Source organism: Rhinatrema bivittatum, chromosome 3 (genome assembly GCF_901001135.1).
Source record: "Rhinatrema bivittatum chromosome 3, aRhiBiv1.1, whole genome shotgun sequence".
In the NCBI taxonomy this organism is placed as follows: domain Eukaryota; kingdom Metazoa; phylum Chordata; class Amphibia; order Gymnophiona; family Rhinatrematidae; genus Rhinatrema; species Rhinatrema bivittatum.
Genome location: NC_042617.1, coordinates 517602234 through 517615457, shown reverse-complemented (window position 1 = coordinate 517615457; position 13224 = coordinate 517602234). Strand labels below are relative to the sequence as shown.

At 44.7% G+C, this 13224-nt stretch overlaps 1 protein-coding gene across 1 annotated transcript in view; it reads right to left on the bottom strand.

Annotated features, from left to right (window-relative positions):
- NUGGC (nuclear GTPase, germinal center associated) overlaps positions 1 to 13224 on the bottom strand; it is an 864070-nt gene that overhangs the window by 624312 nt on the left and 226534 nt on the right. The gene's annotated exons all lie outside the window — the stretch shown is intronic.

The window sequence follows — 13224 nt, the reverse complement described above, 5'->3', positions numbered from 1 at the left end:
GGAGGCGTTCCCCGCCCCCCGCGAAAGGGGTGGGGGATCCGCCGAAACCCCGGTCCGACCGAACCCGCCGGGTTCAATCCTCCAGGCGGACTGCACACACCCCACCCCACCCGTTTACCTCTTAACGGTTTCCCGCCCTTTTGAACTCGCTCTTGAAAGTTCTTTTCAACTTTCCCTTACGTACTTATTGATTTTATTAATTTATTTTATTTATTTACTCCTGGACGGACATGCACAGCATTTCAGGTCAAACCCTTTTAGAGACGTCAAGCCTCGACAGACAAAGTAAAGAGTAAGAAATTGTTGAACTTGGAGGTGGACCCTTGTCCGGGGGAAACGGCGAAACTGCTGCCGGGGGGGGGGCTATAACACTCGCCGGCGGAGCGGCGGGCCACCTGCTCACCCTGGGCCTTCCTAGCCGACACGGAGCCGGTTGCGGCGCACCGCCGCGGGGGAAATGCGCCCTTCGGGGGCCGGGGCCGTCCAGGAGGCATTCCCCGCCCCCCCCTCCACCCCCCGCGAAAGGGGTGGGGGTGGGGGATCCACCAAAACCCCAGTCCGACCGAACCCGCCGGGTTGAATCCTGCGGGCGGACTCCACGGACCCCACCCATTTACCTCTTTACAATTTCACGCCCTCTTGAACTCGCTCTTCAAAGTTGTTTTCAACTTTCCCTTGCAGTACTTACTTATTTATTTTATTTATTTAAGGTTTTTTTATACCGGCATTCATGAAATCGTTCACATGATGTCGGTTTACAGAAAACAGGGGTGCAAAGAAAACAACCTAAAACATAAATACAGTACACGTGGTGAAGAGATGCAGTTACAATTAACAGGGGCTAATGAACTGGGAGTGTAAGAAATAAAGAGAGATAGAGGAGGTTAAAAAATATATACATGTGTACAATATAAATATACAAGAGTACAATATAAATATGGAGTCCAATATATAAAGCTTCTCAGCAGAGAATTTATTGATGGTGCGTGTTAGGTGGAGTTCGGGAAGGCTTGCCTGAAAAGCCACGTCTTGAGTCTTTTCCGAAAGGTTAGGAGGCAAGGTTCATTTCTGAGATCTGGGGGGATGGAGTTCCATAACGGTGGGCCTGCTGTGGAAAGGGCTCGATCTCTTAAGGTGCTGTGATTAGTGGTTTTGGTAGGTAGAACAAGGAGGCATCCTCTGTAGGCTTTCCTGGTCGGTCTTGTGCATTTGTATAAACGGAGAGGAATTTGTAGGTCGATTATGGTGTGTTGGTGAATGATTTTTTATATCAAGGTGATGGATTTGTAAATGACTCTGAACTGAATTGGTAACCAGTGGAGGTCTTTTAGGACTGGGGAAATGTGGTCTCTTTTCCTAGTGTTTGTTAGTAGACGGGCTGCTGCGTTTTGAACCATTTGGAGTGGTTTTGTGTATGAGGAAGGGAGTCCAAGTAATGTAGAGTTGCAGTAGTAGAAAATGAGGGCTTGGAGGATGGTTCTGAAGTCTTTGGCGTGGAAGAGTGGTCTTATCCTTTTTAAAACTTGCAGTTTATAGAAGCAGTCTTTGGTGGTTTTATTGATGTGGGCTTTGAAGTTCAGTTAATTGTCGATTAGCACACCTAGATCCCTCACATGAGTAGTTTGTAGGTTGGTTGGGAGACTAGCTGTGAGATTGTTGTCAGGAGTTATGAGTAATACTTCAGTTTTAGAGGAGTTTAGTACCAGATTTAGGCTGTTGAGGAGGCTTTTGATTTCTAGGTGACAGGAATCCCAGTATTCGAGGGTTTTCAGGTATGATTCTTTGATGGGGATCAGGATCTGGATGTCGTCTGCATAGAGAAAGTGTATTAAATTGAGGTTGGTAAGGAGTCGGCAGAGTGGTAGGAGGTAAATATTAAAGAGTGTAGGGGATAAAGAGGAACCTTGTGGGACTCCGATGGCCGAGTCGTGGCGTGCTGATTCTTTGTTCTGGATTTTTACCTTATAACCTCTGTTGGTTAGAAATGATTTGAACCAGGCGAGCGCCAATCCAGAGATTCCTATTGCTACTAGCTGTTTGATCGGTCTCGTGCCGGTATTTAGCCTTACATGGAGCTTAACACCCGCTTTGGCCTGCATTCCCAAACAACCCTACTCCGAGAAGACCCGGTCCCGGCGCACCGGGGCCCGCTACCGGCCTAACACCGTCCGCGGGCTGAGCCTCGATCTGAAGGACTTGGGCCCCCGAGCGGCGCCGGGGAGGCGGTCTTCCGTGTGCCACATTTCCCGCGCCCGCCGGACGGGCGGGGATTCGGCGCTGGGCTCTTCCCTCTTCACTCGTCTTTACTGAGGGAATCCTGGTTAGTTTCTTTTCCTCCGCGGCTTGTGTCCCTAGGTGGGATTGACCTCTGTCGTCGAATGATGTGCCTGTTCATCCAGGCCTTGTGTTCCCACAAGTGTTTTAACCTAGTTCATGTGCCTGTTCCTCCAGGCCTTGTGTCCCTAGCTGGGATTGACCTCTGTCCTCGAATGATGTGCCTCTTCATCCAGGCCTAGTGTTCCTACTGGAGTTTTAAGTCCATTGCTGTGCCTGCCTGTTCATCCAGACCTTGTGTTCCCACAAGTGTTTTAACTCAGTTGCTGCTGTGCCTGTTCATCCAGGCCTGGCCTTGTGTCCCTAGGTGGGATTGACCTCTGTCCTCGAATGATGTGCCTGTTCATCCAGGCCTTGTGTCCCTAGCGGGGATTGACCTCTGTACTCGAACGATGTGCCTGTTCATCCAGACCTTGTGTTCCCACAAGTGGTTTTTTTTTTTTATATTAACCATTTTTATTAAGACTGTTTCAGTTCTAAATGGAAATCTTTATGTATCAACATACCCAACCCAGAATATTTATGGGTCGACGTTGCTAAGCCGCGACGAGTAGGAGGGCCGCCGCAGTGGGCACGGAAGCCCGGGGCGAGGGCCCGGGTGGAGCCGCCACGGGTGCAGATCTTGGTGGTAGTAGCAAATATTCAAATGAGAACTGTGAAGGCCGAAGTGGAGAAGGGTTCCATGTGAACAGCAGTTCAACATGGGTCAGTCGGTCCTAAGAGATAGGCGAGAGCCGTTCGGAAGGGACGGGCGATGGCCTCCGTCGCCCTCGGCCAATCGAAAGGGAGTCGGGTTCAGATCCCCAATCCCGGAGTGGCGGAGATTCGGCGCTGGGCTCTTCCCTCTTCACTCGCCGTTACTGAGGGAATCCTGGTTAGTTTCTTTTCCTCCGCGGCTTGTGTCCCTATGTGGGATTGACCTCTGTCCTCGAATGATGTGCCTCTTCATCCAGGCCTTGTGTTCCCACAAGTGTTTTAACCTAGTTCATGTGCCTGTTCCTCCAGGCCTTGTGTCCCTAGCTGGGATTGACCTCTGTGCTCGACTGCTGCGCCTCTTCATCCAGGCCTTGTGTTCCCACAAGTGTTTTAACTCCGTTGCTGTGCCCGTTCCTCCAGGCCTTGTGTTCCTCTGGGGATAGGGAAATACATACAGTACCTGAGTGTAATCAAGTATGATTTGCATTGAATACAAGAATGTCAGTATATAAAAATGAAAAATAAATAAATGAAGTGCTATAAACTTTTTAAAAAAAGAATATAAATCCATAAAAACAAAAATTTACTATCCGAGTATCAGTGTTCATCCATGTTCCTACTGGTGTTTTAACTCCATTGCTGTGCCTGCCTGTTCATCCAGGCCTTGTGTTCCTCTGGGGATAAGGAAATACCTACAGTACCTGAGTGTAATCAAGTATGAAGTGCTATAAACTTTTTAAAAAAAAAATGTAAATCCATTAAAAAAAAAAATTTTACTATCCGAGTATCCGTGTTCATCCAGGCCTTGTGTTCCCACAGGTGTTTTAACTCAGTTGCTGTGCCCGTTCTTCCAGGCCTTGTGTTCCCACAGGTGATTTAACTCAGTTGCTGTGCCCGTTCTTCCAGGCCTTGTGTTCCCACAGGTGTTTTAACTCTGTGGCGGTGCCTGTTCATCCAGGCCTTGTGTTCCTCTGGGGATAGGGAAATACCTACAGTACCTGAGTGTAATCAAGTATGAAGTGCTAGAAACGTTTTCGAATAAGAATATAAATACATTAAAAAAAACAAACATTACTATCCGAGTATCCGTGTTCATCCAGGCCTTGTGTTCCCACAGGTGTTTTAACTCAGTTGCTGTGCCCGTTCTTCCAGGCCTTGTGTTCCCACAGGTGTTTTAACTCTGTTACATTCTGGGAATTGGAAAGCTTGCCTGAAGAGCCAGGTTTTTAACTTTTTTTGAACTCTGGTAGACTGGGTTCCAGGCGTAGGTCTGGTGGGAGAGCATTCCATTGGTGTGGTCACGCAGTTGAGAGTGCTCTTTTTCTTAGTGTTGATTTAGCTGGAGTTGCGACTAAGGTGCCTTTGTAGGCGCTTCTGATGGGTCTGGAGGATAAGTGTGGACGAAGTTGAGTTTGTAGTGATATAGGTGCGACGTTGTGAATTGCTTTATGAATAATGGTTAAGGTTTTAAATAGGATTCTCTGTTTGATGGGTAGCCAGTGGAGGTTGCTCAAGATGGGGGTGATATGGTCTCTTCTATTAGTGTTAGTTAGGATTCTGGCTGCGGCATTTTGTACCATCTGTAGAGGTTTGATCCTGGTGGAGGGGAGGCCAAGTAGGATTGCGTTGCAGTAATCGAGTTTAGAAAAAATAATGGATTGTAGAACGAGGTGAAAGTCATTGAAGTGCAGGAGTGGTTTTAGCTTTTTTAGGACTTGTAGTTTATAGAAGCAGTCCTTGGTGGTGGTGTTTATAAATTTTTTTAAGTTAAGTTGGTTGTCAAGCCATGCTCCTAGATTCCTGACGTCTGCAGAGAGATCCATGTTTAAAGATGTGGATTGTGCAAGGCTAGGTGAGTAGGTGTTTGGGTTGTGTGAAATAAGTAGCATCTCTGTTTTGCTGGAGTTTAGAATCAGGTTCAGGTTGGAAAGTAGTTGTTTAATTGGTTGAAGACAATTCTCCCAGAAGGCAAAGGTTTTTTGAATTGATTCTGTGATGGGGATGAGGATCTGGATGTCGTCTGCATAGAGGTAATGAGTAAGCTTGAGTTGTGATAGCAGATGGCAGAGGGGGAGGAGGTAAATGTTGAACAGGGTGGGAGAGAGGGATGAACCTTGTGGTACGCCTTGGTCTGATAGGATGGGGTCAGATTCCTTGTTGTTAATTCTGACCTTGTAAAACCTGTTTGATAGGAACGACTTGAACCAACTGAGAGCTGTGCCTTTGATTCCTATGTTTGATAGTTCTTCCAGGCCTTGTGTTCCTCTGGGGATAGGGAAATACCTACAGTACCTGAGTGTAATCAAGTATGAAGTGCTAGAAAGTTTTTAAAAAAAGAATATAAATCCATTAAAATAAAAATTTACTATCCGCGTATCCGTGTTCATCCAGGCCTTGTGTTCCTCTGGGGATCGGGAAATACCTACAGCACCTGAGTGTTATCAAGTATGAAGTGCTAGAAACGTTTTAGAATAAGAATATAAATACATTAAAAAAAAAAATTACTATCCGAGTATCCGTGTTCATCCAGGCCTTGTGTTCCCACAGGTGTTTTAACTCAGTTGCTGTGCCCATTCTTCCGGGCCTTGTGTTCCCACAGGTGTTTTAACTCAGTGGCGGTGCCTGTTCATCCAGGCCTTGTGTTCCCACAGGTGTTTTAACTCAGTGGCTGTGCCTGTTCATCCAGGCCTTGTGTTCCCACAAGTGTTTTAACCTGGTTGCTGTTCCTGTTCATCCAGGCCTTGTGTCCCTAGCTGGGATTGAGCTCTGTGCTCGACTGCTGCGCCTCTTCATCCAGGCCTTGTGTTCCCACAAGTGTTTTAACCTGGTTGCTGTGCCTGTTCATGCAGGCCTTGTGTCCCTAGCTGGGATTGACCTCTGTCCTCGAATGATGTACCTGTTCATCCAGGCCTTGTGTTCCCACACGTATTCTTATTTGTGAGAGATCCTAGGCTCCAATTCCTTTGTCATCAGCTGAAGTGCGTAAGTACAGTCGGAATTCACTAGACGCCAACGGAATTCACTAGACGCCAACGATATTCACTGGACGCCAATGTAAACACCGGGTACACACAACTCTAGGGGTGGACCCGTTCCAGGGAGTCCTTCCCTGAACAAGCATGAGGGTGGAGATGGGCTTTACTGCACACCCACCTGACGGACCATGCCCATACCGCTGCCAATATTCTAGCATGCATCAGAAAGATGCTGGCGAGCTACCAGTGTTTTAACCTAGTTCCTGTGCCTGTTCATGCAGGCCTTGTGTCCCTAGCTGGGATTGACCTCTGTCCTCGAATGATGTGCCTCTTCATCCAGGCCTAGTGTTCCTACTGGAGTTTTAAGTCCATTGCTGTGCCTGCCTGTTCATCCAGACCTTGTGTTCCCACACGTATTCTTATTTCTGAGAGATCCTCCAATTCCTTTGTCATCAGCTGAAGTGCGTAAGTACCGTCTGAATTCACTAGACGCCAACGGAATTCACTAGACGCCAACGATATTCACTGGACGCCAATGTAAACACCGGGTACACCCAACTCTAGGGGTGGACCCTTTCCAGGGAGTACTTCCCTGCACAAAGGAAAGGGAACTCTCTCCTGGGCCAATTGATAAGAAAACCACAATTCTGCAGCCAAAAATAGGCTGGAAATCCTTCCCCCATTGACTTTAATGGGCGACATATGGACATATACCCAACTCATTTAATTTTTTTTATGTCCATATTGACCGCAAATGGGACCCCCTTTGGACATATGGACATAAACTTTTGCTCTGCACATCCCTAATACACACATCATCTCAATTAGTACTCACTTTCGTGCCAATACATATACCCACCCTGATACCTTAATTGTTGAGTTCATTCAACAGTCATTTTTACCTACACTTGACCCTTAATTCAAGAAGTTTGCCACAATTTTAAACACCAAGCAACATTTTTACATCATCACACAGAAACATCTGTTTTGCATGTGTGTTTTTATTTTTAATTTAATTAAATTTTTTTACATTTTCTTTATGCATATTAAACAAAAATTACAAGATAACTCTTGAATATGTAATACAGAGATAATCAATAAACAATCATAAAGAAAATGAACAAATCAATCAGATATATATTTTGATTTCTCTAATTTATAGTCCTCAAATTGAGGGGGGTAGGATTACTCTACTCAAGGTAATCATTACATACAATTAAACAAGAAAAGAAAAACCACTCATAGCTAAATAATTACTTTTCATAAGGGACTCACATCTTCAGTACTGGTGGGTGTTGTATCTGAAGGAACCTTTCCCACTAAGAATTGTGTTAATTGGGGGGATCAAAGAAAATGTAGGTATTATTTGCATGTTTAACTATGCATTTGCAAGGAAACTTGAGAAAAAAGATCCCTCCAATAGTTAACACTTGTGGCCTTAAGAGTAGGAAGGCTTTCCTTCTCTTCTAGGTCTCTCATGAGACATCTGGGAAAGCTCTGAAATTTAAACCCAAAAATGGGTAATTTCTTTGTCTTAAACATAATGGGCCGGATTTTAAAAGGGTTACGCACATAAGGTATGCGCGTAACCCTTTTAAAACCCCCCTGCGCGCGCCGAGCCTATTTTGCATAGGCTCGGCAGCGAGTGCAAGCCCCGGGACGCGTAAGTCCCAGGGCTTGCAAAAAGGGGTGGTCGTGGGCATGGCCAGGGGGCATGGTGTCGGATCTGGGGAATGTTCGGGGGGCGTGGCCGAGTGCATATCCAGCATAGCTCTCTGCTTCAACGGCAGGGGAGAAGAAAAACTGATACTTCATGCATATCCAGCATAGCTCTCTGCTTCAACGGCAAGGGAGAAGAAAAACTGATACTTCACGCATATCCAGCATAGCTCTCTGCTTCAACGGCAGGGGAGAAGAAAAACAACCAGTAAGGGCTGAATAACATAGTCTGGGTAAAACAAATAAGCATGGGTGTAGCTTGCTTATTGCGGGGTTACTACCCCTACTACCCCTAACTAATCAAGCTTGATATTTCACGTGGATGCAGCTCCATCACTGCTCTCTATATTAATGGTGGGGGTGGAAGGAAAATAGAACCAAAGAGCTAAGAGAAACAGATAAGTATGAGAAAAAAATGTGTGAAGCTTGCTGGGCAGACTGGATGGGCCGTTTGGTCTTCTTCTGCAGTCATTTCTATGTTTCTATGTTTCTATAAATCTCTTGAAGGAGTTAATAAACATGTGGATAAAGGTGAACCGGTAGATATAGTATACTTGGATTTTCAGAAGGCGTTTGACAAAGTTCCTCATGAGAGGCTTCTAGGAAAAGTAAAAAGTCATGGGATAGGTGGCGATGTCCTTTCGTGGATTGCAAACTGGCTAAAAGACAGGAAACAGAGAGTAGGATTAAATGGGCAATTTTCTCAGTGGAAGGGAGTTGACAGTGGAGTGCCTCAGGAATCTGTATTGGGACCCTTACTTTTCAATATATTTATAAATGATTTGGAAAGAAATACGACGAGTGAGATAATCAAATTTGCAGATGACACAAAAATTGTTCAGAGTAGTTAAATCACAAGCAGATTGTGATAAATTGCAGGAAGACCTTGTGAGACTGGAAAATTGGGCATCCAAATGGCAGATGAAATTTAATGTGGATAAGTGCAAGGTGATGCATATAGGGAAAAATAACCCGTGCTATAATTACACAATGTTGGGTTCCATATTAGGTGCTACAACCCAAGAAAGAGATCTAGGTGTCATAGTGGATAACACACTGAAATCGTCGGTGCAGTGTGCTGCGGCAGTCAAAAAAGCAAACAGAATGTTGGGAATTATTAGAAAAGGAATGGTGAATAAAACGGAAAATGTCATAATGCCTCTGTATCGCTCCATGGTGAGACCGCACCTTGAATACTGTGTACAATTCTGGTCGCCGCATCTCAAAAAAGATATAATTGCGATGGAGAAGGTACAGAGAAGGGCTACCAAAATGATAAGGGGAATGGAACAACTCCCCTATGAGGAAAGACTAAAGAGGTTAGGACTTTTCAGCTTGGAGAAGAGACGACTGAGGGGGGATATGATAGAGGTGTTTAAAATCATGAGAGGTCTAGAATGGGTAGATGTGAATCGGTTATTTACTCTTTCGGATAGTAGAAAGACTAGGGGGCACTCCATGAAGTTAGCATGGGGCACATTTAAAACTAATCGGAGAAAGTTCTTTTTTACTCAATGCACAATTAAACTCTGGAATTTGTTGCCAGCGAATGTGGTTAGTGCAGTTAGTATAGCTGTGTTTAAAAAAGGATTGGATAAGTTCTTGGAGGAGAAGTCCATTACCTGCTATTAAGTTCACTTAGAGAATAGCCACTGCCATTAGCAATGGTTACATGGAATGGACTTAGTTTTTGGGTACTTGCCAGGTTCTTATGGCCTGGATTGGCCACTGTTGGAAACAGGATGCTGGGCTTGATGGACCCTTGGTCTGACCCAGTATGGTAAAAAAAAAAAAAAAAAAATCCTGTGATGTCACCCATATGTGAGGGCTACCATCCTGCTTGTCCTGTGAGAAAGACTGATACTTCATGCATATCCAGCATAGCTATCTGCTTCAATGGCAGCAGGAATGAAGAAAAGTGGATCTATATACAGACAGCAACCAACAAGGACTGAATTACATAGTCAGGGTAAACAAGCATGGGTGTAGCTTGCTTATTGAGGCGGTTACTATCCCTAACTAATTAAGCTAGATATTTCACTCAGATGCAGTTCCAACACTGCTCTCTACATTAATGGGGGGGGGGGGGGGGGGGGGGGAAACAGCCAAAATGTTACTAAGGGCCAAGAGTAACAGATAAGTATGAGAAAAAAAGAGTGTGAAAGCTTGCTGAGTAGACTGTATGGGCCGTTGGTCTTCTTCTGCCATCATTTCTATGTTTCTATGACTTCTTATCCGGTTGCCCGCCCAATTTTTATACCCAGATATTCAGTGCTTAACACGTTTGGAATATGCCACCCGCTATATTTTAGAATCTGTGTAGATGCATCTGCTCAGCTTCTAAAATATGTGTAGCTATACCTCTGAAAGCAATTGCATACTTTTCTTTATGTGCACAATTTTCCACCTACTCAGGAACTTTAATATATGCTAAGGGGTCGATTTTCAAAGACTCCCCGATTTTATAAAATGCGCACGTCGCCATGCACATGTTATAAAATACAATATCCACACTTTGCTCGCATAGTTTTTCAATTACGTGCCGCGACACAATCGGCCTAACCCTAAGCTTCCTCCCTCTTCCCAAACCCCTAAACCTATCCTACAAACCCCAATTTTTTTGTTTTGATACTTACTGCTCCTCCAGAGCAGAAGTAAACTCTGTGTGCCAGCCAGTTGCTGGCACACACTTCCCCAGTACACTTCCCCACCTCCCACCCTACCCCTCCCCTTCAGCAAGCCCAGCAGTTGTGTGGGTCGGAAGTTAAGCGTGCGGCTGGGCCTGTTCTAAAATGCGGAATTTTTGCATCCATGGGACTTTTAAAATTTGGGCATATGTTTTTATGCAGGTACCAGGGCTCTGACCAGGCTGGCATCTCTTGTGGTACTGATAGCAAGTGAGGATCTGCTCTTCCCCATCCAGGGGTGCAATAGAACCAGGAACACAAAATAATTTTAATTGTGGAGCTTGCCACCCCCATGGGGTAAGTAGTTTATTGGAAATAAGGTAGGGGGGGTTGGTGTGGTAGGGTTTGGGTATGGGGATGCTAGATAAGGCATATGCTAAACAGCATATATTGATGCACAAAGAGATAGAGGCAAGAAAACAGGATCAAAATTTTTTATGTACAAAATGTAATATGGCAATTAGAAGGTCACAAACTCAGCAACAAAGAACGATTATATTTTTATTCCTTTTTCTCTGTATAGATTGAAGACCTTGAAAAGGCAGCCGCAGAGCTGTGCCGCAAGAAAGGGAAGTGGTTAGACCAGCTGTGTGCCAACAGGAGGAGGCCATAGATAAGTTCCCTAAAGGTCCATTAGAGAGATGTTTACATGGTTAATTGATTTCCTGCTTCCATCTCAAGCCCCACTATTGCCCTGCCAAACAAGACCCCATCTTTACCAGTATCTGCTAGAATCCCTCATGCACATTAAAGTTTTCCTTATAAAATCCCAGGGACATGATCAGTACTTTTAATGTACTCTCAGGCTTTCTATCGAAGTATAGAGTGTGTTAGAACCTACTTTTTATACCTTACCTGGGATTATCACTTCCTCCCTTCCAGCAACGACTAATTGACTTGTGGCAGCATCATGAACATTGATGGCTTGGAATCCAAGGAACACTCCTACACATACCTCCCTGCCACTGGGGCTGCCTCCAAGGTTTTATTGCTAGGTAGGCACCATGCTGTAAAGGATCGCTCTTCAGAAGATTATGTATCTCTGAGAACCTATATATGGCTTTGCAACCCCCATCTGCACTCCCCAAAGTCAGATGGATGTCCCATATATGGGCTCACTTACCATTGCCTCCATCTCTCCCATAAATCAATGCTATCTAATTATTTCTATGTGCAAGCCAATCACACCCCTGAGCACCAGCAGATAACATGATACACACTTTTGTATCTGTTTACAGACACCACCAGCTCGTTGGAGGAGGAGGAGGAAGAGCATTTGGCCCCTCCTGCTACAGCAGCAGCTGTGCTCACTGCAGCAGACCAACCACCACCACTACCACTGGTCTTTCCAGTGGCACAGCTCTGCTTCCTTTCCCCTCCCCGGTAGGGCCTCCTCCCTATTTTGCCCTGGGACCTCTGGATGCTAAATCTGAGCAAGGGAGATGAGAAGATTTCTGGGCAGCTTATCCCAGATTCAGGACTGCATCCCATGGCTTCAGATGCAGGATCTGTGGCTGAAGCACACACTCCTAGCCCTGAGGCTCACATTCTAGCAGCTATCGGGGAAGCAGTACAGAGGATAGGGAAGAATGTCCGTGGTCTGTGAGCTTCCTTTTGGAGGATAGTGGAGTGCCTCGCCCAGGCTCTTGAGCTGGTGTGCATGAGGTGACTGCCACAGCCTCCAGATCCCTAGGCCAATCAGGCCCTTGCATCCAGAGGTTCCTGACCCTTTTAATTTATGAAAATAGTTTTTTTCCCCTAGTTTTTATCATCCCTTTCCTCTTTTGTTTTAAAATTTGTAAATAGTTTTACAGTCCAAATTTTTTAAAATTTTATAAAAGTTGGTTTTAAATTTATTTCTGTGTGTGTCTTTCTTGTGCATGCTAATGACCATGTCCTCCCAGAGTCCATGCCCTTTCAGGACAGACTACTGCACTCACTGTCTCACCCAAATACTGGCATGCATGCAGCTTGCAATGCAGCTCTGTTCTCTAACTTCTATCCTTCACTCATCTACCCTTATAGCTGCCTTTATTTAACTCCAGGTTATTTGAATCTGCATTCTATACTTAGGACCCCTGAATGACCTTGTTGTAATGGGCACAGCACATCTGAGCTGTAACTCATCACTTAGCTCTTATCTCTTCAAAATGCCAAAAGTGTGAGTGCTGCCAAGCTACAAACACTGGGATAGTCTATAAAAGGAAATATCTTGTCTGCTTCCCCAGGAGTGGCCCTTTCACCAACAGTTGGGTACAGCTTAAGGTTCAGTTCTTGTAGACGTTAGGGATCGTGTCCACACAGACCAAAGAATCATACCTGTGTATAGTTATAGATTATGAATAATAGTTATGTTTTAAATAAAAAAAACACATTTAATAGAGTTACCCAGCTAATGGTGGCATGTGCTATGTACAAGGTGAGGGATTACTTTTTACTTTGCTATAGGTGCCAAATTGCCTGCCCACAGTTCTGCAAAGAATCACTAAATTACAGTCAAGGAAAAGCATCCACATAGAATTAGTAAATTATAAAAGACAAGTAAAAAATTATAATGCTCTAAAGCAACAGTTTTTACAGGAAAATATTATAGAACCTGGTTCATTTACATATATACAGAATCAAGAGATATTAGAAGTAGTCTATAGTCACATGAGCAGTAATAATACAGACTTTTTTTTTCACAGTACTCTACCAAAGTTTCTCCACCCTGTTCTGAAAGTAAGGACTGTAAATGTAAAAGGGAAAGTCAGTCTCTATGCCTATTATCTAAGTTCTCTTTGCTGAGACTGCTGACAAGGGTGTCAACTGAT